This window comes from Schistocerca cancellata, chromosome 2, assembly GCF_023864275.1.
Source record: "Schistocerca cancellata isolate TAMUIC-IGC-003103 chromosome 2, iqSchCanc2.1, whole genome shotgun sequence".
Classification (NCBI taxonomy): domain Eukaryota; kingdom Metazoa; phylum Arthropoda; class Insecta; order Orthoptera; family Acrididae; genus Schistocerca; species Schistocerca cancellata.
This window is the reverse complement of record NC_064627.1, coordinates 369,488,195-369,515,042: the sequence shown is the minus strand read 5'-3', so window position 1 is coordinate 369,515,042 and position 26,848 is coordinate 369,488,195. Positions and strand designations below refer to the sequence as shown.

Genomic DNA, 26,848 nt, shown 5'->3' with positions numbered 1-26,848 from the left:
GCACTATTGGCCTGTTGACAATCCCCGTTGGCATTTGGCATCATCAGATGGAACGTCAGCGTCCATGGACTGTAAAAGTGTGGTCTGGATAGTGAACCGTCAGCTCATAGACCCGTTTTTTTTATAGACGGATCACTGAACGCCCAGCCTGCTAACAGATCATCTTCAACGGAAGACGTTCGTCTGCAGATTAGGAGGAAGCTGTGACACCAACGTGATGGCTGTCCAACCCACAGTGCAAGTGGTAGTACAGCCTGTCTCCACGAATAGCTTCGAAGTCGTTGTATTATATACAGAGGACCTGCGGCTTGGCCAGACCTTCTCGAATTTGACTCCTGTCGACTTCTTTCTGTGGGAAAGCTGGAAGGCGCTGTCTACACCCGATGATATGCAAAGACGTATTACTGTAGCTGAAATGCTATCACGTGTGCAGCATTCGTTCCATACCAGAATGGAAGCGTGTATTGCCGCTGCCGGTGGTCTTTTTGAACACAACCTATGATGGTCGTTTGTCTCTTTACTGGTCCTCGTAACTAATGTATGCGCTAGTGTTGTTCTTTAGTGTGTGCTGTCACAGGTATTGCACAAGTATCGGTGTGAAAACTTTTCAAAATACGATATCTCGTAAACGACCCGCACTAGAAATCTGCAACAAACGCCACTGACGTTCTAATTTACTCTACTTTAACACTCTGCCGTCCGGCGACACCACAGTGGTGTCCTGTGCATAATATCGCTCAGTGGCCGACGACACCACAGTGGTGTCATGAGCACAGGACCGCGCAGTGGCCGGCGACAGTACTTTAGTATCTTTTGCAGTCTGTTGGTGTTTTGTTTAGATAAAAATAAGTTACACACGTCAAGAAGTATTTGTTTTTGTAAGTGCTTGTGCCCTTTCATCATGGGAGACGAAAGAGACGAATGAATGTCTTGTCTGACGTTCTTGACGACTTGACCTTGATATCAAAAAATGAAAGTGAAGTAGAATCGTGGGAAGATATTGAAATACGTCCAAGAAGAATTCGGCCAACGCTACGGTTTCCAACTGATTCGGAATGAATCAGACGAAGAAGACAGTGCAAAGTGGTCAGATTTTCACTTACCGAGGACCAATAATAACTTTGAAGGATCTCCGGGTTCCAACATATTTCCCAAAGATACACAGAGCGTCGAGGACACTACAGAATTATATATTTACAACGATCTATTTGAATATATAAGCAACGAAACCAGCAAGTACTACAGTCAAAATTGCAATGGAAGGAAACTGGTTAAAAAATGCCAAATTTCTCGATGTTACGGAACCAGAACTTAGATAATGGTCTGCGCTTGCTATCCTTATGGGAACTGTAAAAAAAAAGCAAGGATCGATGATTATTGGTCAATGAATCCGTTGATAGACACACCGATATTTCGAAAAACGATGTTCCGTAACCGATTCAGACAAATATTATCATTTATTCATTTTTCCGACAGCAACAATGAACCGGATAGTGCCGACCGGCTTTTCAAAATACAATTCGTAAATGATTATTTTTCCAAAAAATTTAAAGAAACGTTTAATCTACGTCAAAATATCTCAATTGATGAAGGAATTATACCGTGGTGTGGACGGTTAAATTTTAAAGTTTACAATCCGTCGAAAATTACGAAGTACGGCATACTCATTCGGATGCTGTGTGATTCGAGTACGGGATACAGTTCCTCATTCAAGATATTTTCCGGCGCTCGACAGCCTTTAGCAAAAACAGTGATGGATCTATTGACACCTTCTTATGCAAAGTGGCATCACCTCTACATGGATAATTATTATAACAGTGTAGAATTTGAGGAGAAGTTACTTGAAAAGAAAATTCAAGTTTGTGGAACAATACGGCAAAATATAGGATTTTCGGAAAAATTAAAATCAATGTGTTTGAGGTTTGTCATCAACGGAAAGGTGACTCTCTGGGCTATAGTCTACCTGCAGCCATCGTTTCTAAGACGTGGTTACAATAAATGACGCCTAAGAGGCCGGCGACAAGCCAAGTAATCCGAATTAGCGCTGCCGGCACCACGCGAATAAATTTGTACGAGACGTGAAGACGGCAAAGTGTTAATTTGTTAATTTCGATAGGCATGGTTCCATTTAAAAAAATATACTTAGTAAATATTATTATAATCTATTTATAGACTAAAAATAAGACCCCAACTACCAATCCGTTCTGTCAAAACCGCACATCAATAGCACTTTCCATTTCCGCAATATCAGCGGTGCAAATTTTAGACGATTCACACTGTACACTTTTTCTTCTTTGTACACGATACACTACACAACCCTGAAATCTTAGAAACAACACTGCCAGAGATACCAGAACGGTTTTCGCTTATAACTTTCGAATCGGTCGGTTCCGGACAAGGGTCCCTTACCGCAAAATGATACGTTTACCCTTCTCCACCGTGCCTGAACAACTGTAACATCAGCACCGACTCACACTGTACAATGATTACACTGTTGTGGATTTTCATGTATGGTTGACCTGTCACCACTTTCCACGCGTAGCAGAGTCTTGCGTTGAGATGTAGTAGCTGACCTGTTTCAGCCTTAATTCCAGTATTCAAACGTTTTTCAAAACTATTCTTGCATTAGCTCATTTCCAGTAGTAGCTGCGAAAATATCTTAACAACGTTTTTCTGCATGTTTCATGCGGTAGCAATCAGTTTAGTTTAACACGAATTGCGCGCTAGAGAAACGGTCATTCCACCCTTCCCGTCTAGATGCGTCACAGAGTCATGAACTTTTACAACCATCAGTAAGCACGTTGGCACTCCCCTATTCGAGTAAAAGCTGAAGTCTTTTGTAAAAAAACACTGCGTATTTGTGCGGAAGTGTTTACTGAGTGTTCTCTCTCTTGGGTCGCCCACACTATTGCCATTATAATAGGAAATTTAACGTCTAAAAATACCACATTTCGTACTCGAGTTAATGAAATGACAGAAACGAACCTTAGATGCGACAAAAAATTCGGTTGAAGCTTTACTGTCGGTATCTCGTAGGGTATTTTGAGTTGAATAGCGTCGTTTTCCACGAGTGTAAAAGCAAGCGCCGTTCCACCACGAGCTCCATTATAGGCCGATAAGTACGGGAAGGGGCGGATGGTGGCCTATCGCAGCATCCGATTTAGCTATCTGCATATTTTATGGCGCTGATAAGCACCGCTGCTTCCCAAGTCTCCCTGAAAACTACTTCGGAGTTCATTTCATTTCGCGGTAAGTCCACCACATAGTACTCACTGGACGTTTAAACGTCCAGTTTTGCATTCTGTTAATCTGACACACTCAGATCAGTCCAGCTCTCTGTACGCATAGGATTAAATAAATCTGAAATAGCTCACGGACATGGAATTTATTCAGGAAAACAAAAGCAAGTTTGTCGAATGTCGAGTACGCGGCTGCTATATACTAATACTGCACAAATCTACAACATGGCAACAGGCGGCAGTTCCTTTCATCTAGCTATTCTTCACTGCTGAGTTTCGAATGCAGCGTACACAACCCTTATGAAATTACAATATCAAAAAGTCAGAAAGATACCTGTCAATAAAATGATTTTTACACAACATAATAGCTACGTGACGCTGCACAAATGATTATCATTACGGAACTGCATGCGACCTCTGACTCTGACAAGGCTGTTTGTTGTGGATCTGTGACGTTTTACAATCAGAGCTTTTAATATTCTTGAAATGGAACAAACGTCAGTTTGGGCACATTCCTAAGAATGTCACATGGTTCAGTTTGTACACGCGTCCACAAGACATTAACTGTGATTGGTGAAGAACAATTACCAAGACACATTTAAATGATTTAATGCCGCCTGTAGCAGCTAGTTTTTGATGTGTAAACATTTATTCACTCGTTGACCCAACTTTCTTGTGTGAAAAAACGTTGTCAGATTTGATTCAATAATAACTACGACATAATAATGTATAAGTAATGTTTGATACCACGACGGATAGATCATGTCTGTACGAGTTTGTCGCGCAGTATTTCTTTTGCCTGTGACATCAACGTACCGGTGTATGTTATGAATCAGAACTGCTTAAAGCTATAAATTGGTGTAGTGTGGAAACTCATTTAGATAAGATATCGATTCAGGTGTCATCGTAAAGAGCCTGCGGAACGGTGCTAGGACCTAAAGTGAAACGATAAAACTATTCCCCAGAATACGCGTGAAAATTACAAAATAATGATTGATGCTTCATATGACTCGTAAACATACTTGAAATTATCGAAAGCGTGTGAACAGTGTCGAAGGTTATCAAGAGCGTCGTCCTGTTGCACATCGCACTGAAAACTGTCATTTTCGAGAGCGAGATTGTGAAAATCGACTCCCCAAGAGAAAGGGTGCTCCTGGCGACTTTTAGTTTCGATTTTGAGCATCTGCCTTGGTGTTAAGCAGAAATATAGTGAAATAACTGCCCTCACAAGAACTTCTGAGCACCGGGAACTCGCTGTTTCAAGCGTCGCCGAGCCCGATAGTGACGTCACAGGGCGCCAAGCTTTTGCACCATGAGGGAGTTACTTCTGCGTCACAATGGAAGAAACTGACAGGGTTTCAAAAAATTGGTCCTTTAATGCTTTTGCGTAGCATGTGTTATACTATTCTGTGTAACCATTTTATTAAAGAGATTGATAATTAAATCACATATTGATAAGAAAACATTTTCATAAAAATTTCACAGCCCGGACCGAACTGCGTCAATTGTTTGTTTGTTGATTCGTTGTACGATTGCACAGTTTCCCCCTTAGAGGACCATTATCATCTTTACACACACACACACACACACACACACACACACACACACACACAGTCCGTAATGGACATGTCGGCCACACGGAGAGCAGCGCATGCTTTGTCACATTGCATGGTTCAGTACTCGCTTGCCCCAGCGTACGAACCTCTTCTATGCAAGGATTCCCTGTCGTAGAATCATACCTTGTCATACGTTGTATGAGACGAAGCAGGGTATGGTCTACACATTTCCAGGAGATCGATAATCCTACTCGACTCCCACTCATAACGTAAAGTCTCTGTATGACCATCTTTATGCAAATGGTTGCGGCATCTCGGCCGTTCAGTACAGAATGTCCAATCAAAACGCTAAATTTCCTTTACTTCACATCTATGGTCACATATTTTTATGTCCTTAGACTACCGGTTTCAGACAGCAATGACCATCTTCAGATCTGTTTTATAAAAACATGTACTGATATACTGGAGCCATAATGGCATTGTAGATGGTTATGTTTAGCATTTGACGATGCCACAATGGTTCCAATATGTTAGGACATGCTTTCATAAAACATCTCTGAAGATGATCATTGCTGACCGAAACCGGTAGTCTAAGAACATAAAAATATGTGACCATAGATGTGAAGTAAAGGAAATTTATTCTACTTTCGGGTCACTATTCAATTCGTGATCATAACGCAGCTTGTGAAATCAGACCATCTTTAGCGGTCTAAATTCCCAAATTGTTATTTTATTGAGCATCCAGTTTCGGTGATATTTACGCTATCTGTAGGTCCCCTGTACGACCTGTAGGAAGATTTCCAGCTCCGATCGAGGCAAAATAGCATTCAATCACTGGCATACATAGATTTTTGAGACCACAATCACTTGAACCATCACCTGCCGACTGTTCAGAAATTTCCTACACAGATCTGCAAAGATACTTATGCATGCCGGCCGGAGTGGCCAAGCGGTTCTAGGCGCTACAGTCTGGAGCCGCGCGACCGCAACGGTCGCAGGTTCGAATCCTGCTTCGGGCATGGATGTGTGTGATATCCTTTGGTTAGTTAGGTTTAAGTAGTTCTAAGTTCTAGGGGACTGATGACCTCAGAAATTAAGTCCCATAGTGCTCAGAGCCATTTGAACCATACTTATGCATGACTAAACAAGAGAGTAAATAAGCCTCCAAAATAACTACGCTGGATCACACAGGACTTTTCATATCTTGTGAACGAACATTTTCGACAGAAAATAAATCAGGCATGAAACAAATCGATCTTTCTACCTACACTACGTGATCAGAAGTATCCGGACACCCCCAAAAACATATGTTTTTCATATTAGGTCCATTTACTGCCACCTACTGCCAAGTACTCCATATCAGCGACCTCAATAGTCATTAGACATCGTGAGAGAACAGAATGGGGCGCTCCGCGAAACTCACGGACTTCGAACGTGGTCAGGTGATAGGGTACCACTCGTGTCATACGTCTGTACGCGAGATTTCCACACTCCTTAAAATCCCTAGGTCCACTGTTTCCGATACGATAGTGAAGTAGAAACGTAAAGCGACCGGTACAGCACAAAAGTGTACAGCCTAACCTTGTCTGCGAATGACAGAGACCGCCGACAGTTGAAGAGGATCGTAATGTGTAATAGACATCTGTCAAGACCATCACACAGGAATTGCAAACTGCATCAGGATCCACTGCAAATACTATGACAGTTAGGCGGGAGGTGCGAAAACTTGGATTTCATGGTCGAGCGGCTGCTAATAAGCCACACATCACGCCAGTAAATGCCAAACGACGCCTCGCTTGGTGTAAAAAGCGTAAACATTGGACGATTGAACTGTGGAAAAACGTTGTGTAGAGTGACGAATCACAGTACACCCTGTGGCGATCCGATGGCAGGATGTGGGTATGGCGAATGCCCGGTGAACGTCATTTGCCAGTGTGTGTAATGCCAACAGTAAAATTCGGAGGGGTTGGTGTTATGGTGCGGTCATGTTTGTCATGGAGAGGGCTTGCACTCCTTGTTGTTATGCGTGGCACTATCACAACACAGGCCTAGAGTAATGTTTTAAGTACCTTCTTGCTTCTCACTGCTGAATAGCAATTCGGGGATGGCAGCTGCATCTTTCAACACGATCGATCACCTGTTCATAATGCACGGCCTGTGGCGGAATAATTACACAACAATAACATCCCTGTAATGGACTGGACTGCACAAAGTCCTGACCTGAATCCTATAGAAAACCTTTGGGATGTTTTGGAACGCCGATTTCGTGCCAGGCCTCACCGACCGACATCGATACCTCCCCTCAGCGCAGCACTCCGTGAAGAATGGGCTGCCATTCCTAAAGAAACCTTCCAGTACGTGATTGGACGTAAGATTGCGAGAGTGGAAGCTGTCATCAAGGCTAAGGGTGGGCCAACACCATATTGAATTCCCGCATTACCGATGGAAGGCAGCACGAACTTGTAAGTCATTTTCAGCTAGGTGTTCGGATACTTTTGATCACATAGTGTACCTGCACCCAGACGGTCATGTTAGTTTGCAGTCATGAAAGTGTACGTTGTATATCAAGGTGGATTTAAATGGTATTTTTTTAAAATTCTCTATAATTCTTCTTGAGCTACACTACAATGTGGCTCCTTTCCACTTAATTTGAGCTCCCTAGGATCATTAGAAAAAGCGCGCCTGAACCTTAAAAAATAGAAAATACAGAAATAAAACGATAGGAAACTTAATGCACGTGGCATGGACTCTAATAATGTCTGGAGTACTGCTGGAGGGAACTGACACCATGAATCCTGCAGGCAGTCCATAAGTCCGTAAGAGTATAAGGGGGTGGAGATCAGTTCTGATCAGTACGTTGTAAGGCATCCGAGGTATGCTAAATAATGCACATGTCTGGGGAGTAGGGTGCCCAGCGGAAGTGTCTGAACTCAGAAGAGCCATTCTGAAGCAATTATGGACGTGTGGGGTGTCGCATTGTTTTACTAGAATTGCCCAAGTCCATCAGAATGTACAATGAACGAATGAAGGTGATCAGAAAGGATGCTTACGTACGTGTTACCTGACAGAGTCGTGTCTAGACGTATCAGGAGTCCCATATCACTCCAACTGCAAACGCTCCACACCACTACAGAGCCTCCACCAGCTTGAACAGTCCACTGCCAACATGCAAGGTCCATGGATTCATGAGAAGTTGTCTCCATACCGTACAAGTCCATCCCCTCGATACAATATGAAATGAGACTCGTCCGACCAGGCAATATGTTGCCAGTCATCAACAGTCCCATGTCGGTGTGGACGGGCCCAGACGAAGCGTAAAGCTTTGAGTCGTGCTGTCATCAAGGGTACACGAGTGAGCCTTCGGCTCCGAAAGCCCATGTTTATGATGTTTCTTCGAATGATTCGCACGTTGACACTTGTTGATGGCCAGTATTGAAATGTGCAGCAATTTGCGGAAGAGTTGCACTTCTGTCTCGTTGAACGATTCTCTTCAGTCGTCGTTGGCCCGTTCGTGCAGGATCTTTTTCCGACCGCAGCGATATCAGCTATTTGGTTTTTTACCGGATTACTGATATTCACGGTACACTCATGAAATGTCGTACGTGAAAAATCCCACTTCATCGCTACCTCGGAGATAATGTGTCCGATTGCTCGTGCGCCGACTATAACAGCACGTTCAAACTCAAATCTTGATAACCTACCATTATATCAGCAGTAACTGATCTAACAACTGCGCCAGACACTTGTTATAGAGGCATTGCCGAACGCAGTGCCGTATTCTGCCTGTTTAATATCTCTGTATTTGAATACGCGTGCCTGTACCAGTTTCTTTGGCGCTTCAGTGTGTGACTTGTTCTTGTGTTAAATTCGCAAGTGATACTGATGCATCCAACGTTTAGTGCTTCCATTCTAGAGACCAGAAAATGGCCTAACGCCGAAGTTCTGCAATAGCAAATGGCATAAAAAAGTCACTTAAATCTATTCTGCCCCGCCGATGTAAAAAAAGTACCGCCAGACGAACATATAGAAAGAGACGTGTGTCTTCGATGTCAACGTCATTAACGACAACCTGGACCTGGATTCGCATCATTGCACGAAGGTCACCTTCTATGACAGACATCTGTCCAGTAATCACGTCGTTAAGGGACCGTGTCGTGGTCTAGTGACATATGCGTAACATCTGCGAACCCTAATTGGAGAGGCGTGTGGTCGCTATAACAATACCTTGTTCTACTGCTATTTGGAGCGACACTGGCGTCGGATATTATAGTAATGTCGCTTTCCGAACTCATGGAACCTGTGGCTACATTGCTGACCTTCGAACATTGATGACCTTCAGTCGGATGGTAGACGGAGAGACGTGATTTTTAGTATCGCGCTGGATTCTCTACTTCCTGCTTATTCGCCTACGCTGGCCGAGTGCCCTCCTTTCCTTTACTATGTTTCATATACAGGGTGTTTCAAAAATGACCGGTATATTTGAAACGGCAATACAAACTAAACGAGCAGCGATAGAAATACACCGTTTGTTGCAATTTGCTTGGGACAACAGTACATTTTCAGGCAGACAAACTCTCGAAATTACAGTAGTTACAATTGTCAGCAACAGATGGCGCTGCGGTCTGGGAAACTCTATAGTACGATATTTTCCACATACCCACCATGCGTAGCAATAATATGGCGTAGTCTCTGAATGAAATTACCCGAAACCTTTGACAACGTGTCTGGCGGAATGGCTTCACATGCAGATGAGATGTACTGCTTCAGCTGCTCAATTGTTTCTGGATTCTGACGGTACACCTGGTCTTTCAAGTGTCCCCACAGAAAGAAGTCACAGGGGTTCATGTCTGGCGAATAGGGAGGCCAATCCACGCCGCCTCCTGTATGTTTCGGATAGCCCAAAGCAATCACACGATCATCGAAATATTCATTCAGGAAATTAAAGATGTCGGCCGTGCGATGTGGCCGGGCACCATCTTGCATAAACCACGAGGTGTTCGCAGTGTCGTCTAAGGCAGTTTGTACAGCCACAAATTCGCGAAGAATGTCCAGATAGCGTGATGCAGTAATCGTTTCGGATCTGAAAAATGGGCCAATGATTCCTTTGGAAGAAATGGCGGCCCAGACCAGTACTTTTTGAGGATGCAGGGACAATGGGACTGCAACATGGGGCTTTTCGGTTCCCCATATGCGCCAGTTCTGTTTATTGACGAATCCGTCCAGGTAAAAATAAGCTTCGTCAGTAAACCAAATGCTGCCCACATGCATATCGCCGTCATCAATCCTGTGCACTATATCGTTAGCGAATGTCTCTCGTGCAGCAATGGTAGCGGCGCTGAGGGGTTGCCACGTTTGAATTTTGTGTGGATAGAGGTGTAAACTCTGGCGCATGAGACGATACGTGGACGTTGGCGTCATTTGGACCGCAGCTGCAACACGGCGAACGGAAACCCGAGGCCGCTGTTGGATCACCTGCTGCACTAGCTGCGCGTTGCCCTCTGTGGTTGCCGTACGCGGTCGCCCTACCTTTCCAGCACGTTCATCCGTCACGTTCCCAGTCCGTTGAAATTTTTCAAACAGGTCCTTTATTGTATCGCTTTTCGGTCCTTTGGTTACATTAAACCTCCGTTGAAAACTTCGTCTTGTTGCAACAACACTGTGTTCTAGGCGGTGGAATTCCAACACCAGAAAAATCCTCTGTTCTAAGGAATAAACCATGTTGTCCACAGCACACTTGCACGTTGTGAACAGCACACGCTTACAGCAGCAAGACGACGTACAGAATGGCGCACCCACAGACTGCGTTGTCTTCTATATCTTTCACATCACTTGCAGCGCCATCTGTTGTTGAAAATTGTAACTACTGTAATTTAGAAAGTTTGTCCGCCTGAAAATGTACTGTTGTCCCAAGTATATTGCAACAAACGGTGTATTTCTATCGCTGCTCGTTTAGTTTGTATTGCCGTTTCAAATATACCGGTCATTTTTGAAACACCCTGTATATTACTACGTCATGTGACTTTCGTTTCGTAAAGGGAACTCTATGGACGGTTTTATATTTTATAGCGTCCTCGGATAACCTTCCAGATGCGTCATGTACTCTACACAGAGTCATGCAGATCAGGCGCAGTGCACGTATTGGTTGCGTCGTGCAGGAGACAGTGCGTGGCATCTCCAGCCCGGCGCCCTGTTTGGTATGCACTGGGCGCCCCGCCAGAGTTCACTCCCGCCCTCCCTCCCCCGCGACACTTGATAAAGAGAACGTGCCAGCCTCAGACCCGCAATGTATAGTCCCCTCGCTGGGGAGCTCAAAGGGGAGACGGCGATTGCGGAATTTATGTTCTCCCATAAGCGCCAGTTTAGCATAATAATGGCCGCATATTCATGTGCACTGGAAAGGTCACGTGAGGTCTTAACGCCGCAGTGTATGGCCGCGGGCAAAGAGAATGCATTGCGGAATCCTGAAGCAGAGATTCCGTAACTACCTGCATTACTGAACTCGTAAAATATATAATTACATCACAAACTGCGTAAATTTTGGTGCATAAACCATGACTCCTACTAAATTTAAGTGAACTGTAGGACGGTGATCTGAACGCGAAGAACTGTTAGAGCGAGATACAGTTGTAGGCAGATAATATAAAATGTCTTCGGACAGCGCAGAGTTAAATGTGAAAACTAACGAAACGAAGTGCTAGTTAAAACGGCATAGAATTCTCGAGCATACCGAGCAGGCAATAAAGCAAGTGAAAGATTAGTTTCAAACAGGAAGAAATCCGCAAAAGTGGAAGGAAGCGGCCAAAGTTCTTTCATGTTTATGATCTAATCCAAAGAAGGTAGGTTAACTATTAGATCCCCAGGTTAATTATTAATTCCAATACAGACATTCATTAGCGGAGAATTTGTGGCAATAATAAAACAATAAGAATTGGAATGATGGTAGGAGGAAACACATTTCCAAAGTTTAGTATATTGTCGCACTCGCAAAAAGGGCGAGGGAAAAAAGACTATCTAGACGGCTCTCTAATTTCCCTTATCTTTGAGGTGCTTAAGCGAAACGTTCGCAGCAGAATCGTTCTTCCATCAGTTTCAAATGCCGCTTCTCTATATTATCTCAATAGTGTTACTCGAAAGAACGTCGTCTTTCTTCCAGAGATTCCCACCTGAGTTCGTGAAACATCTCCAGATCTCCGTAATACTAATATGTTGATGGAAACTACAGATAACGAATCTAGCAGCCCGCCTCTGACTTGCTTCGATGTCTCCATTTCATCTGATGTGGTGGGGATCCCAAACACTCGAGCAGTACTCAAGAATGGGTCGCAGTGGTGTTCTATATGCGGTCCCCTTTACAGATAAAACACGCTTTCTTAAAATTATCCCAATAAACGAAAGTCGGTCATTCTCCTTCCCTACTACCATCCTTACCTGCTCTACGACATTATTACTATACATTTGATCGACACGACTGTGTCAAGCAACACACTACTAATGATGTATTCTAACTTTACCGATTTGTTTCTCCTACTCATTTGCTTAACTTACATTTTTCTACATTTCGAGCTACTAACTACAAATTTTGTCTGAGTCATCTTGTATCCTCCTACAGTCGCTCGATGACGACGCCTTCCCACGCATCTTGGCGTCATCAGCAAACAGCCGCAGATTGCTGCTCACCCGGTCCATCAGATCGTGTGTGAATAAAAAGAACAAGAGCAGTCCTATCACGCTTGAGTGGGGCACTCCTGACGATACCCTTGTCTCTAGCGATCAGTCACCGACGAGGACAACGTACTTTGTACTATTGCCTAAAAAGACTCCCAGCCACTCACCTATCTGCGAACCTATTCAATAAGCTCGTACTCCCGTTAACAGCATGCAGTGTGGCACTGAGTGAAACGCTTCCCGAAAATCTAGAAATACGCAATCTGACTGTTGCCCTTCATCCATGGTTCAGAGGGTGTTATGAGAGGAAGGGGCAAGCTGAGATTCGCATGAGCGATGCTTGCTGAATCCATGCAGCTTGATTGAAGCTTTTGAGTCTCAAAGAATTTTTTTGCGCACGAACTGAGATTATGATCAACAATTCTACAGTAATCTGATGTTGAGGATATTGGTCTGTAATTTTGCGGATCCATACTTACGTATGGGAGTCATCTGCCGCTTTTTTCCAGTCGCTTGGGCTTTGCGCTGGACTATAAATGCAAGCTACGCAAGAGGCCAGTGCCTTGGAGAAATCTGTGCAGTATTAAAACGAGTGCAGTCCGTTACGAGACAGCGTCACACAAGACATCTGAAACAAGAAAGACATAAGAAGCCAGTTCATACATGCGACCTAGAGCTCGTTAAGTTTAATCTGTAGTACGTTCAAATGGCTGTGAGCACCTTTTGGGACTTAACTTCTAAGGTCATCAGTCCCCTAGAACTTACTTAAACTACTTAAACCTAACTCACCTAAGGACATCACGCACATCCATGCCCGAGGCAGGATTCGAACCTGCGACCGTAGCGGTCGTGCGGTTCCAAACTGTAGCGACTAGAGCCGCTCGGCCACCCCGGCCGGCAATCTGTAGTACGCTTGCAAAAGTTAAACATGGGCTCTTGTTATAAGTAAAATTTTTCGAAAGGTAATATACAAAAATACTGAAATAAAATTTTTCGAAAGGTAATGATACAAAAACAGTGAAATTATTTGGTCAGTTAAACAATAGAATTAACTGATGATACCAACAACTAAAATGCTGTAAGGCTTCTGCCGATAGAGATTCACAGGATATGCATTAAGTTATACTGGCCCAGTTAATTTGATAATGATGAGAATGTGAAAGGAAGGAAAGTTCAACGAACTACAAAAACTTCGGAACAGGTCCTAATACCAACTCTGAGTTATTTCAGGGGGTTTCTGAGACACACGGATGTGCTGAAGTAGAGCCCCCCTTCCCTACACTATGCAGTGCGTCAAGTTCGCACTTGTCTCGTGTGCAAAAGTGTATTGCGTAGTTGTGCTGTGTGTTGACAATTATGTTCTATCAGGGATGACTATAAAAAAGCTAAGAAGGCTGAGGGTGGAGACTGAAAGAGACAGTTAACATCGTGAATGCTTCAGAGCATAACTTTCCTAGCAGGCAATCACCATCGGTAGTACCAGAGGCACTAAAACTACATGAGACTCTTTAGAGACATTTGAAGCTAAACTCAAAACATAGACAACATACTGGTAATTAGGAACTCTTCGAAAATCTCTCTCCTTTCCTCGAAAATCGTCTACAGACGATGAAAATGTCTTCCAATAACAGAACCAACAGCTGGGCAGCACTGCAGCGCCTTGAGCTGGTGATGGTGTTAGTTAGAGTGGCGTGCGGAAGGGGGTGCAGGCAGGAAGGAGTAAATGGAGATACGGTAGTGCGGTTATATCTACTGAGAGAACTGCTCCAAAAAAAGTAAAAGCTGTTTAAAACAGTCTTAGATAAATTTGAGGTTATGGTTGATGAGGTCCTGCTACTGGACACGAACCGAAGAAGCAATGTAAATGAATTTAACTACAGATGCACGCCACTTCTCCCCAAGAGGAGTAGGATCTGCAGAACAGCACAATAAGTTGTTCTTGTCTGGAATAATAGTATATACATCACAAAAAAATAATGTAAAATGTATGGTGATCTTCAGGTCTATATACTGTGCCTGAAAACTCTATAAACCTGGCGCGACGAAACATTGCTGTTATTTTTGATATATCACAAATACCGTGCAACACAAGAAAGCTTAGTCTGGTGGCCTCATACTTTTCCGGAGGGGAAAGCTAGAAACTACGTAGGGCTTCAAAAAGTAAATCACAAATATTATTGCACACCAAGACCATTGTGCGACACGAGAAGCTCATCGTCCAAAGAGAGTAGGTCATCTTTCTCCTGCTGAAATATTTCTGCTACAGTGCGGTTAACAGGCGAATCACAGGATGCGAGTGAAATGGCACGGCTGCTGGAAACGTACTGCAGAGTCTGAGTACGCGGGACTGTACAGTTCTTGTGGGTCGAACCTGCCCACAGATTCACATTGAAATTCTGGTAGATGTGGACCAAACGCAATTTCTCATCCAGCCATAGTGAAATGGTGCGGTCAATTTGATAAAGGCCGCACAGATGTGGGTAATGCTGATCTGGAAGGAAGGCCATAGACATCTACCATACACTGATCAACCAGAACATCATGACTACCTACGTAATAGTCGGTATTTGCACCTTTGGTACCGGTAACAACTGCGATACGTCTTAGCACAGAAGCAATGAGGCCTTGGTAAATCGGAGGAGGAAGAGGAGGAGGAGATTAATGTTTAACGTCCCGTCGACAACGAGGTCGTAAGAGACGGAGTACAATCTCGGATTAGGGAAGGAGGGGAAGGAAGTCGGCTGTGCTCTTTCAAAGGGACCATCCCGTCATTTGCCTGAAGCGATTTACGGAAATCACAGAAAATCTAAATCTGGAGTGCCGGACGCGAATTTGGACCATCGCCCTCCCAAATGCGCGTCCAGTGTGCTGACCACTGCACCACCACTCTCGGTAAGTAGCTGGAGGCAGATGGCACCACATCTGCACAACATGTAAATTCTGGGTAGGGTGCGATGAGCTCTGACGCCACGTTCAATCATATCCCAGATGTGTTCCACCGAGTTCAGATATGGTGAGTTAGAAGGCTAGCATATCAGTTGCAACTCGCCAATATGTTTCTCGAACCAATAAATCACCATATTCCTGACCTTGTGACATGACGCATTATCTTGTTGCTACTGCCATCGGGAAACATGATAGTCATGAAGGTGTGCACGGTCTGCAAGCAGTGTGCGATACTCCTTGTCCGTCACGGTGCCTTACACGAGGTCCACTGGACCCATGGGTGCCCACACGAATTTTCCCCAGAGCACAAAGGAGCTGCTGCCAGCTTGTCTCCGCCCCTAAGTACAGGCGTCAAAGGGCGGTTCCCCTCAAAGACGACGGATTAGCGCTCTCCCATTGGCATGATGAAGAAGACGCCGGGAGTCATCAGACCATACAACGCTTTGTCACAGCGCCAACTTCCACTGCCAATGGTCACGCCGACAGTTTCACTCGTATTTGCGGAAGTCGTGGTGTTAACCATGGCACATGCATGAGTTTTCGGCTGCAGAGGCCTATCGTTAGGAGAGTCCGATTCTCCGTGTGTTCAGACGCACTTTTACTCAGTCCAGCCTTAAAAACCTGATCTCAGGTCCGCTACAGTTCGTCGGCTGTCCTGTTTTACCAGTCTGTCCAGCCTACGACGTCTGACATCTATAATGAGGGGTCGTCGCCCAACTCCACTACGTCGCGACGTGATTTCACCAAGTGTTGAAGACATTCACGCAGCATTCCTCGAACACCCAACAAGTTGCGCAACGTCCGAAATGCTTTTACCGCGCCTCTGGGCCATCATAAGCTGCCTTCGGTCAAACTCAGGTAGATCGTGCGCCTTCCCAATTCTACACACGGACAAAGTCTCACTGCTACTGTATGCAGCGTGCTTGTGTCTGACTAGCTTTCATTCCTCGCCATGTGGCGTTGCTATCGCCTGGACGGGTTTATATTGAAAGTAGATCGGTGGTCATAATGTTTAGCTGATCAGTGTAGTTTATGATGTCCAGGTAATCGAGGAACTGATTCACAGCAATCGTAGATTTTTCAACGATGACGTTCATACAAAGTTTCTCGAATGGTTCCGTGACCTAGGGGTCGCCGAGGAACAAGCGATTAGTAGAACGTGCCGAAGGTTCTTTTCAGTTGGTGACTACGGTAAAAAATAGTGTCACTGGTCTGTTACTTTCATGTCTAGTGTAGCACTCAATAAAAGTTACTTGGTCTGCCATTATAGTCTTTTTAAAATCCCTTCGTCGTAAGAGGTGTGTCTAATTCATTTCCCTGTCACTGTTTTACCTACCCTTTCTACCGATTACCAATGCGACATACAACTGTTTAAAGACATATTTGTTAACACATTGCTCCTAGTGAAATTAATCGTCATTGGACTTGGAACAGAGTGATCCTAAAACGTGTGTCGCATAACTTGCATCCTGAAGTATAAAGACAGTATGTAAGCTGATATTATTACTATAAATGTGTCAGACCTGAAGCCGTTCCACCAACTATTGATTATGTGGTTGTTTCAGAATCCACTCTTTCCTGCTTCTAAAAAAGTATTTATGTACTACACTGATTCTCCGTATTATTCGTACATTTTGTTCAATGCGTTCCAGTGTACATATCAAATGATTTTTTAAAAGCAAAAGACAATATGTCCAACGAATGAACAACAGATACTTTAAATAGTTTAATGGCTTAGTTTATAACTTTTCTGGTACCAGACACGATTTTCTTTTATTTATATTTTATACCAAGCTTTTCGGGAGACGATTACCAATTTCAAGTATGTTTCTGTTTGCGTATTATGCTATTTTTACGTAATGCTGTTGATGTATGAGGTGTGCCTTGTTCTGTTGACTTTACTCCAATATAAAAACAACGCGCAATTTTTAGTTTGTGACCGCTCTTTATGCGTAGTTAGCGGCGGAATTCAGAAGAAATTGTACTTACAGTGTTCTTAGGGTCCATTTGTGGATAACGTTACACCTGTTAAACATCACACGCAATTTTCTGTGCACAGTATAAATCGAAAATAACTCACATATACAAACAGTTGCAAAGATGTTTTAGATGTAATCTCAACAATGTTTATTTCTTGTTGCCTATTTTTTTTTGTTCAAAGGCATTTTAGTCTCTCTATGCAGCATTGACGTATGGATGTCTGGGTGACATGGGGTTGCAGGGATTGTGATGTTGATCATTGTATTTTTCCTATAAATTTTGAATGTGCTTATGTTGCTGTGTCTTGTAATATTTAGGTCCAGGTAATCGGTGCTTTTGTCTTGTTTGTGTTCCACTAAAAAATACAATTTTATCATGTAGATTATTCAAGGGAGTTAGTATGTCTTATGTTTTTCACTAACAGCGGTGTGTCACGTACATATCTTCTATAAAATTCCTTTTTCTTTAGGCAGAGTCCATGGCTGCCTATAATTGTTCAAAATTTTTACGTACATGAGAGATATGTACCCCTATAATTGTTCAAAATTTTTACGTACATAAGAGATATGTACCAGATATATCTGGTATGTATAAGATTCCACTGCTAGGCCTTCTGGTTGCTTGTAAATGCTGTTATTAAATGTAAAGGTTGTAACTTAGGGTTAGCTGAAAGAGTTCCATAAATTCAAAAATCCCTGTGTAAGCAAGTTTCTTATGCTTCATGAGGTTCATTTGGATTACTGTTACAGCTTCTTGTATAGGTACGTTTGAGTAAAATCTGGTACTGTCGAGTGATAGAAACTGAGCATCTTGGGGGAGTTTTGTGGCTTTTAGGTCTTCAGCTAGTATCATGCTTTTTTAATAGAATATGTTGTTTCATATATGTAATTTTTCATCAGTATTTATCTTTTCTCATTTCTTTCTTAAGGAACTTAAAGAATACACATTTCCTAATGACAGAAACTGAAATGAAATGCCTTACATGCATGAATCCAAAGGCGCCAAGCCTAAGAGCATAGCCAAAAATACAGAAAGAAGTAATATGAAATACCTCATGGTAAACATTATAAACAGCCCAGCATACAGTCACAGAAACCAAAATACTGATGAAAGCGTATACACATTAATGAACATGCTCTATAAAAAATAGCGTGGTACTAACTGAAGAACTAGAAGCTAAAAAGCTCCCCCAAGATACTCAGTTTTTATCACTTGACATTACCAGCCTTTACTCAAACATACCTATACAAGAAGCTGTAATAGTAATCCGAAAGAACCTCATGAAACATAAGAAACTTGTAAACACAGAGTGTTGAATTTATGGTGCTCTTCCAGCTAACCCTAAGATAAAACTACTTTACTTTTAATGGCAACATTTATAAGTAGCAGATGGACTAGTAGTGGGAGCACGTACGTCTGGTACCATAGCTGCCATATGCATAAATCACTTACAATAAAAACTGTTTTAACAGTCATGAACCCTGCCTAAAGAAAACCATTCTTATAGAAGATATGTACATGACATTCTGCTGTTAATGAGGGGGGATTCCAAAGACATAACAGTCATTCTAAGATCAGTACTAGATAGGGAAACTAAAATATCTTTTAATCAACATACTGAAACAGGTTGTAGTTGCCAGTGATTACATTGTTTCCAATCATTGTGTCTGTGAAGAGAGAGCCAGACACAGAAGAAAAAGAAAAAAAAGCAAATATATATATATATATATATATATATATATATATATATATATATATATATATATATATATATATTTCTAGCATCCCAAACATTGGCAATATATATTTTGAAAAAGAACAAAGTAAAAATTAGGTTTCCTACAGCTAATAAACTACAACAAAAACTAATATATAATATAAAGTGTAATCATGATCCATACTGAGACTTCGGAATACACAAAGGAACATGCCAGGAGTGCTGTTCTACCTAGAATACACGTGACGAAATTTCAACATCAGGTTCACAGAGCACATTAAAGTCTATACACACAACAGACACACATCAGCAATAGCTGCACACGGACATAATACAGAACACCCATTTGGAAACACAGAGCAAAATGTCAAAGTACTCCGCCGACTAAATAAAGAGCATAAAGTGGATGTGTTAGAAGAACTATAGATATATTACTGCAGTAAATAAGAAGATAAAATATTAAACGGAAAACTTGAAAGTGAAGCCAAGAATTTCTTCAGACACTTTGGCCACCTGCTTAGCTCAGTGGTAACATGCTTGCCGCCCATGCTGCGAGCCGGTTTCGATTCCCGGTCGTGTTGGAGGTTTTCTATGCCCGTGGACTGGGTGTTGTGTTGTTCTCATCATCACCAACGCGCAAGTCGTCCAATTGACGTCACCTGAAATAAGACTTGACTTGCATCCGGCGGCCGAACTTCCACGGTCGGGACTCCCGGTCAACAATGCCAGGCGAGCATTTCATTTCATTTCAGATGCTTCGGCAGTATACTTAAATAAAAATACTAGAGCGTAGAAACAGCACCATTATAAAACAGATATAAACAAATTACGAACCAGTTTATTAAGATAAATAACCTTTGTACTCTATGGAAGACAGAAAACATTATGTCTGTCGACAACATCTAAATCATCCTTGTAACTTTTTGCTTATTTAAGTTATTCTCTATGTATACTGTGAACAGAAAATAATATGTGATATTTAATATGTGTGAGGCACTGTAAGTACAAGTTCTTTCAAACTTCGCAAGCAATTACATTTAATGATGGAGGAAAAACTAAAAATTACACGTTGTTTACATATTGCAGTTGGTTCAAATGGCTCTGAGCACTATGGGACTCAACGTCTGAGGTCATTAGTCCCCTAGAACTTAGAACTAGTTAAACCTAACTAACCTAAGGACATCACAAACATCCATGCCCGAGGCAGGATTCGAACCTGCGACCGTAGCGGTCTTGCGGTTCCAGACTGCAGCGCCTTTAACCGCACGGCCACTTCGGCCGGCCACATATTGCAGTAAAGGCAACACAACGAAATAGAACCGCACACAACAAAAAACTGGATAATGCCGAAAATAGAACAGTACGCAAGTTAACGATAGTCCATATGACGAAATCTGAATGTCTTTGTGTATCCTAAAACCTTTTGATCTGACGAAAAGGAAAATTTAACCTTTTGAGAAAGTACTATAATTACAATATGCAGAAATGAGTCGCCGAAGTGTCACAAGAGGTTGGTATTTGTGTGCTTCGGTGACTGCACTGTGCCTATGTGAAACAGTAACCAGTATTAAGACACATCGCTGCATCAGTTCACGAACAGTTTTTGTACATCATTTTAAGTACTTGGAAGTGACATCATTTCCGTACCTGATGAACAAATCCATAAATGGCAGTCCGTAAGTACTATTCTCTCATTTTAATGATTTATAATGGCAGTAAATGCTTCGAAAACAAACAGGGAAAACTGAAATAATTACCATAACGTACTATCGATCCGCAACAGTCGACAAGAACGTCTTATCCGTGGAATACCGTAATGCTCTCTATTGCTTGTTGATAACACTAATTACGACAGTGGACGCAGTTGTACGATCGTCGTTAACTGGGGACAATTTAGATAACCGCCTGTCGCTATCGACCGGACGAAAGTCCCGCAGAGGGGACGTTTGGAGAGTAGGAGGAGGGGGCAGCATAAGGGGGGAAGTCAATAAAACGAGGGATCTGTTAATTGCCGCCTTGCGATGCGACGCCGCTAGCGAGGGGTCCAGCGAAGGGCGGAAAGGGCTCAGACCCAGCAGCTGGAGCTGCTACACCATCCAACATCTGTGCGGAGGAGGCGGAATCCCGTACTCTGAATTCACGGAGGAAAGTGCCTCTACTTGCATGTGGGGCGAAGCACAGCCTCACGGCTACTAGCTGCAAGCTGCACAGGTGTAAACGCTCCTTTAGAACGAGACTATATTAAGCGAATGCACTGGCTCGCCTGTTACCCCGACCTAAATCTCATCGAGCACTTGTGGGATGCATGCCGAGATGTTCTGCACCACATCCACATGCACTAACGACTATCTAGCATTGTCAGCAGCGCTGGTGGAGGAAGGTACCGCCCTACCTTTAGAACTGTTTATCAACCTCGTGGCCGGCATGAGAGCTTGTTGCAGAGAATGCTCTGCCGTCCGTGTTAATCAGATACTCTATCAAAAATAATGTCTTGCCTTTCGTAATATCAAGGAGACCATCATGAATGACTGTGGCTTCAGCTAAATTATTGTCTTTAAATAAAAGTGTCATTTCTGTTCGTCTCATTGCCTATTCTAGATATCTTTTGCATTACCCGTAGCACCTCTTTCTATGTATGGCTCAAGCATCTTGGTAGTGACACATCATGCAAAAGTTACTGTCGCCCTTCTCTGCATCCCAAATCCGGTTTGTATGAGTATCTAACGAGCTGCACATCATCCGATTTCCAAACGAAGTTCAACGATTTCGGCCTTTAATTTGTCAACTGAACTGTGTGTTCCAACGTGTTTGTTTTGGCAGAATGGACCTTCTGTTGTGGCGGAGGTGGTTTATTTTATGCCAAATGAGAGGCTACATTAAATACGACATGCAAAAAATTTATTGACGTGGCAAAAGTCCATCCGAATGTGCGTCACACGGTTCGTCGGCGTTTACACTTCGTGACGCCGCGTGCCGAGCTGTTCATTAAAACTCACTGCGGTTTTACGCAGTAGCAGAGAATCGTGTTCAGTCCGCACCGTTGCACACAGCAAGAAAAAGTTTGTTCTTGATTTGCTCAGCAGTTGTTCGATTAGCCATGTGATGTTTCGTAAATCGAGGTTATCTGGTCTCTGACATAATGTATTACTGTCACTATAACGTAATGAGTAATTGCTTGATTTATTTCTAGTGCAGTAATCCATGTTCCATGGATAGAGAGTATTCGATGATTAATATACTAGACACGAGGCTTTTGTCTAAAAGCGCTTTTTGATACAACTGATAGGATGTGCGAGCGTTACCATCCGCGTTGTCATGCTTAACAGCCTTACTTGACACCTTCCGATATGAATATCCTGTCATCTTAAACCTGACTACTTGTACTACGTACAGGCTGTGACATCATACACAACCCCTAACCTGGCTCATGGGAGATAGGGGCACCTCCGCTACCATCCACTTGAGTAATTCTTGCCTGACGCACTCACGTTGCGGGGGTGGGAATTCTCCACTTCAGTAGCTCGGTGTGAAAAGATGGCTAAGTTCAGCCAGGTATGCAGAGAAGGTATAACGTGGAACCCACGCCTAGGGTTACGGGCGAAGACCAGAGCTACACCTTTGGCGTAGAAGGAGACCTTCGAAATGACGGAGATGGCGGATGAGGCAAACTATCCTCCCTGGGAATAAGAAGAAGAGGGAACTACTGCCTTGTGGAAAATTTTTTGAAATTTGTGGTAAGGGACCAAACTATTGAAGTCATCGGTCCCTAGCTTAAGCACTACTCTTTTTTTTTTTAAAAAAAATAACTTACACTAAGGACTTCACAAAAACCCATGCCCGAGGGAGGACTCTAACCTCCCACAGGGGGAGCCTCGCGGGCCGTGACAAGGCGCCTCAGAACGTGCGGCTACCTCAGGCGGCACTGCCTTGTGGAGAAGAAGGATATTTAAAGGCTAAGGGGGAAAACCCTGAAAGAAGGTATAGAATGTCAGCAGCTCAACAAATATATACTGCTTTCAAACCTAAGCCAGGCCTCGGATGGAAGAATGAAAAACGCAAGACCGACAGTTCTTGTAGTACCGCTCGAAGTAACGACGGGCAAATGTCTGATGCTCATGGAAGATACCGGAAGACACCGGAAGACAAGACCCTCGCAAAAAGGAACGACTGAAAATTGTAACATTCAGATTCCTCACTCTCATCAACAAACTTCCAGGACTAGTAGACCTTATGGACAGGCGTAAGCTCAGGATATTGGGGTTGAGTGAGACAAAGTGGAAAAGCTGTGGGAAGAAATCACTGACAAATGGATATGTGGTATACGGAGTGGTAACAACAGTGAATCCAAAAATGGAGTTGGCCTCGTCCTCCATAAAGATATAGACACACAGACAGACGTCAAATACGTGAGTGACAGGATCATCCAGATAAGACTAACGGCTGGTAATACATAGCATACTGTTTTGCAAGTATATGCACCACAGACCTGATGTACCACGGAAATGAAAGAACATTTCCTTAATGAAACTGAAGAACAAATCACAGAGGAGAACACCATCGTTGTGGGCGATCTGAATGTTCAAGTTGGTACAGAAAGACTAGGACGTGAAAACATTATCGGTTCTCATGGTTATGGGAACAGAAATGAGAAAGGAGAGAACATAATTGATTTCTGCGTGCGTAACAACTTAACCATACAGAACACGTCGTATCAGAAGAGGGAAAGTCATAAAATAACGAGAGACAACTGGGATGGAAAGCTCGAGACTATGATAGACTTCATCATCACGGATAGAAAAGCGGTCAGTATGATACAAATGTTACAGGCATGCCCACTGAGTGCCTAGATAGCGACCAGCGGCTGTTAACTGACCTAAAAGATGTTCAAGTGTCAATATTTAAACAAAAGAGAATGCCAAGTTCAACTTGGCTGTTGAAGGATATGAAAAGAAACTACGAAGCATGAAAAACAGCCAAATTACCCAAAACTGAGAAAGAGGGAGTAGAAGAAGAATGGGTCTTTATTCAAAGAAACCCTTGTTAAAGAAGCTTTACGGAAAAGCGAATGGCTCACTAAAAGAGAAGGAAACACCTTGGTGGAATTATCGGGTGAAGACAGCAGTAAAAGACAGGAGCGTACTGAAAAGAAAATTAGACTAAGAAAAACAGAAAAGAAATGATAGACGAAATGAATTAGCAATTGGACATCTAGCACAGGAATACCGGAGAGAGAAACTAGCTGTAAAAAGACTGATCCAGGAAGAAAAGGACAAATGTTGGGAGGACTTTACTGCGAGGATAGAAGAAGACTGTCAGGAAAGAAGGAAATTTCTATTCAAACAACTGAAGAGTAAACGAAGTGAATATGTAGTATCTTTGCAACGGGCCAGGTGACCGTAACTCAGTACGAACACAGGAATGGATGAGGAACGATGTGAAAAAATAGTTCAACACGCTGCCAAATGGAGATGGGGGCAACAAAACTATCAAACACTGTAAAGTAATTATTGAAGTCCAAAACAACGGACACCCATTAACATGGCGTGAAGTAGAAACAGAATGAAAGATCAAGGGGAATAGAAAGTAGACATGTTTTGATGATCCCAACTCAGACGTGATAAAGGCAGCTATATAGAGAGTTATTAGTGATGTGGGAAGAAAACAAAATCCTAGAAGATTGGAGCAAAGGATTTCAAAAACGGCAGTCGACGAAAATGTGGAAATTACAGAGGCATCATGCTGCTCCGACACACCCTGAAGCTGTTAGAAAAGATAATAGAAATGAGCCTTAGAAAGATAGTAGAACCCTTACATGAGGAAGAACAACATGGATTCAGGGAAGACTGAGGTACTATGGAGCTTATTTTTGCAGTAATAATCCTGACGGGAAAGTACTGGGAGTATGGGAGAAATCCTGTGATTGTGTTTGTGGACATTGAAAAAGCCTATGACAGTGTTCCTCGAAATAAGATGTGGGAATGTTTGGAAGACCTAGGGATGCCAAATAATCTGATAAAGTCAAGATGGTACACCAAACGTGCTACAGCAGTGTCCAGGTATTGGACACTTGTCTTTTTTTCAAACCATTCCGATCGTCCGTTGCCTAACGGGTGATCAGAATGGTTTGAAACAAAGAGAGGTGTCCAACAAGGAAGTGCCCTATCACCAATCCTGCTTGTAATGGTAATGGACAAGGCAAAATATATCAAGAAAATAGACAGCGAACCAAATGCCCCGGTTTTTGCTCATGATTTGATAGTACGGGGAGAGACAGAAGCTGAAACATAGAAGAAACTTACTGATTGGAACAACATATTCAAAAATTTTGACTAAAAATAAATGAAACAAAGACAGTAGAAATGACCATCAATAGGCAAGGAACAACTTCACACATATTTCTAGAAGGAGTCAATGTAGAATTTGTTTCCCATTTCAAGTACCTAGGAAGCATGATCTTTAAAGACAACCCTATTCTCCAGGAAGTACTCAAAAGGACACAGAAAGCATCAGATTTTTACAGCCGAATTAGAAAGATTTTCTAAGACGATAAAATGCCACGAAAAGCAAAAGCGACCTTGTAATATCCCTATTTCGCACCAATCATTACATATGCTTTAGAAACTAGCCCTACTAAACAAAGACCTCAGCACAATTCAGGCAACAGAAATGAGATTCATTAGAACCATGGATCAAACAACTAGAAAAGGCAAAATCAGGAATGAGGTGAACAGAAAAGTAGCTAGCATTGAGGTTCCTGTTACCAGTGTCATAAAGGAACTCAGGCTACAGTGGTACGTGCACATAATGAAAATGAACAACGAAAGACCTGCCAAAAAGTATTTCTATCTGAACCTCATAGGAAGGAGACCACTAGGAAGACCAACAAAACGGTGGATAGAGACTGTCAGATCAGATGTGAGGGAGAAACGACACAAATGAGAAGTTGTCCTGGAACAGAAGATGTATTAAGACAGAAGAAGATGGCGAGCGCTTGTACACCACACCCGGGAAACTGTAGTTACAAACGTGTAGGACCTGTAGAGGGAAGTGAGTACATAATATTTTCGGTAGGAACCCATGTCCGGAAACATACAGTTTCTGTTCTACGAAGATTTCAGCTCCGATGTGTAACCCGTCCAAATCTACTGAGGGAAAGAGAAAAGTCTCAGAGCTGCTTCTCCTGGTATGCTATAGAGAAGACTGGATGACGTGTACTACGTCAGATGGTCACCTGACGTCACGTAAGTTTAATCTGCGAGGCATCCTGTATGCGGAAAGGTCAGAAAACACTAACCTAACATGGACATGAATGTCAAATGTAAACCCGCCTCCACAGCAACAAATCGCCCTGGTAGGCATACTGTATTCGTCAGTGTTACTCAGTGCGTCAGTATTACTCAATTATATTATAGGGTGATTCTGCAGCCCCTACCACTGTCGTTTTATGAAACCGGCAATGTTACAACTGGCCTTTAGAAACCACGCACGAGATTTTCATATTCTCTCTCGCGCTATGCGAAAGCTATTACTCCTACAGAAAAAATGAGTAGAACTTTTTGTAGGAAATTTAATTTAGTTAAATATTGTACTTGAATACTTTTCCGGTGGAGGCCAAGGGTTTCGAGTTATTCAAGAAAAAACGTACAAAATTGACTTCAAACGAACCTCCTCCCCACATTCATCGATCACCAGTAGGAATATCTGGTATGTCGCTCGTGGCACTACCTCCCACAACTGCACAAAAA

General features: G+C 42.8%; 1 protein-coding gene across 1 annotated transcript in view; it reads right to left on the bottom strand.

The window, feature by feature from the left end:
- LOC126161764 (ubiquitin-conjugating enzyme E2Q-like protein CG4502) overlaps nt 1-26,848 on the bottom strand; it is a 665,340-nt gene that overhangs the window by 302,449 nt on the left and 336,043 nt on the right. The window lies entirely within an intron of this gene.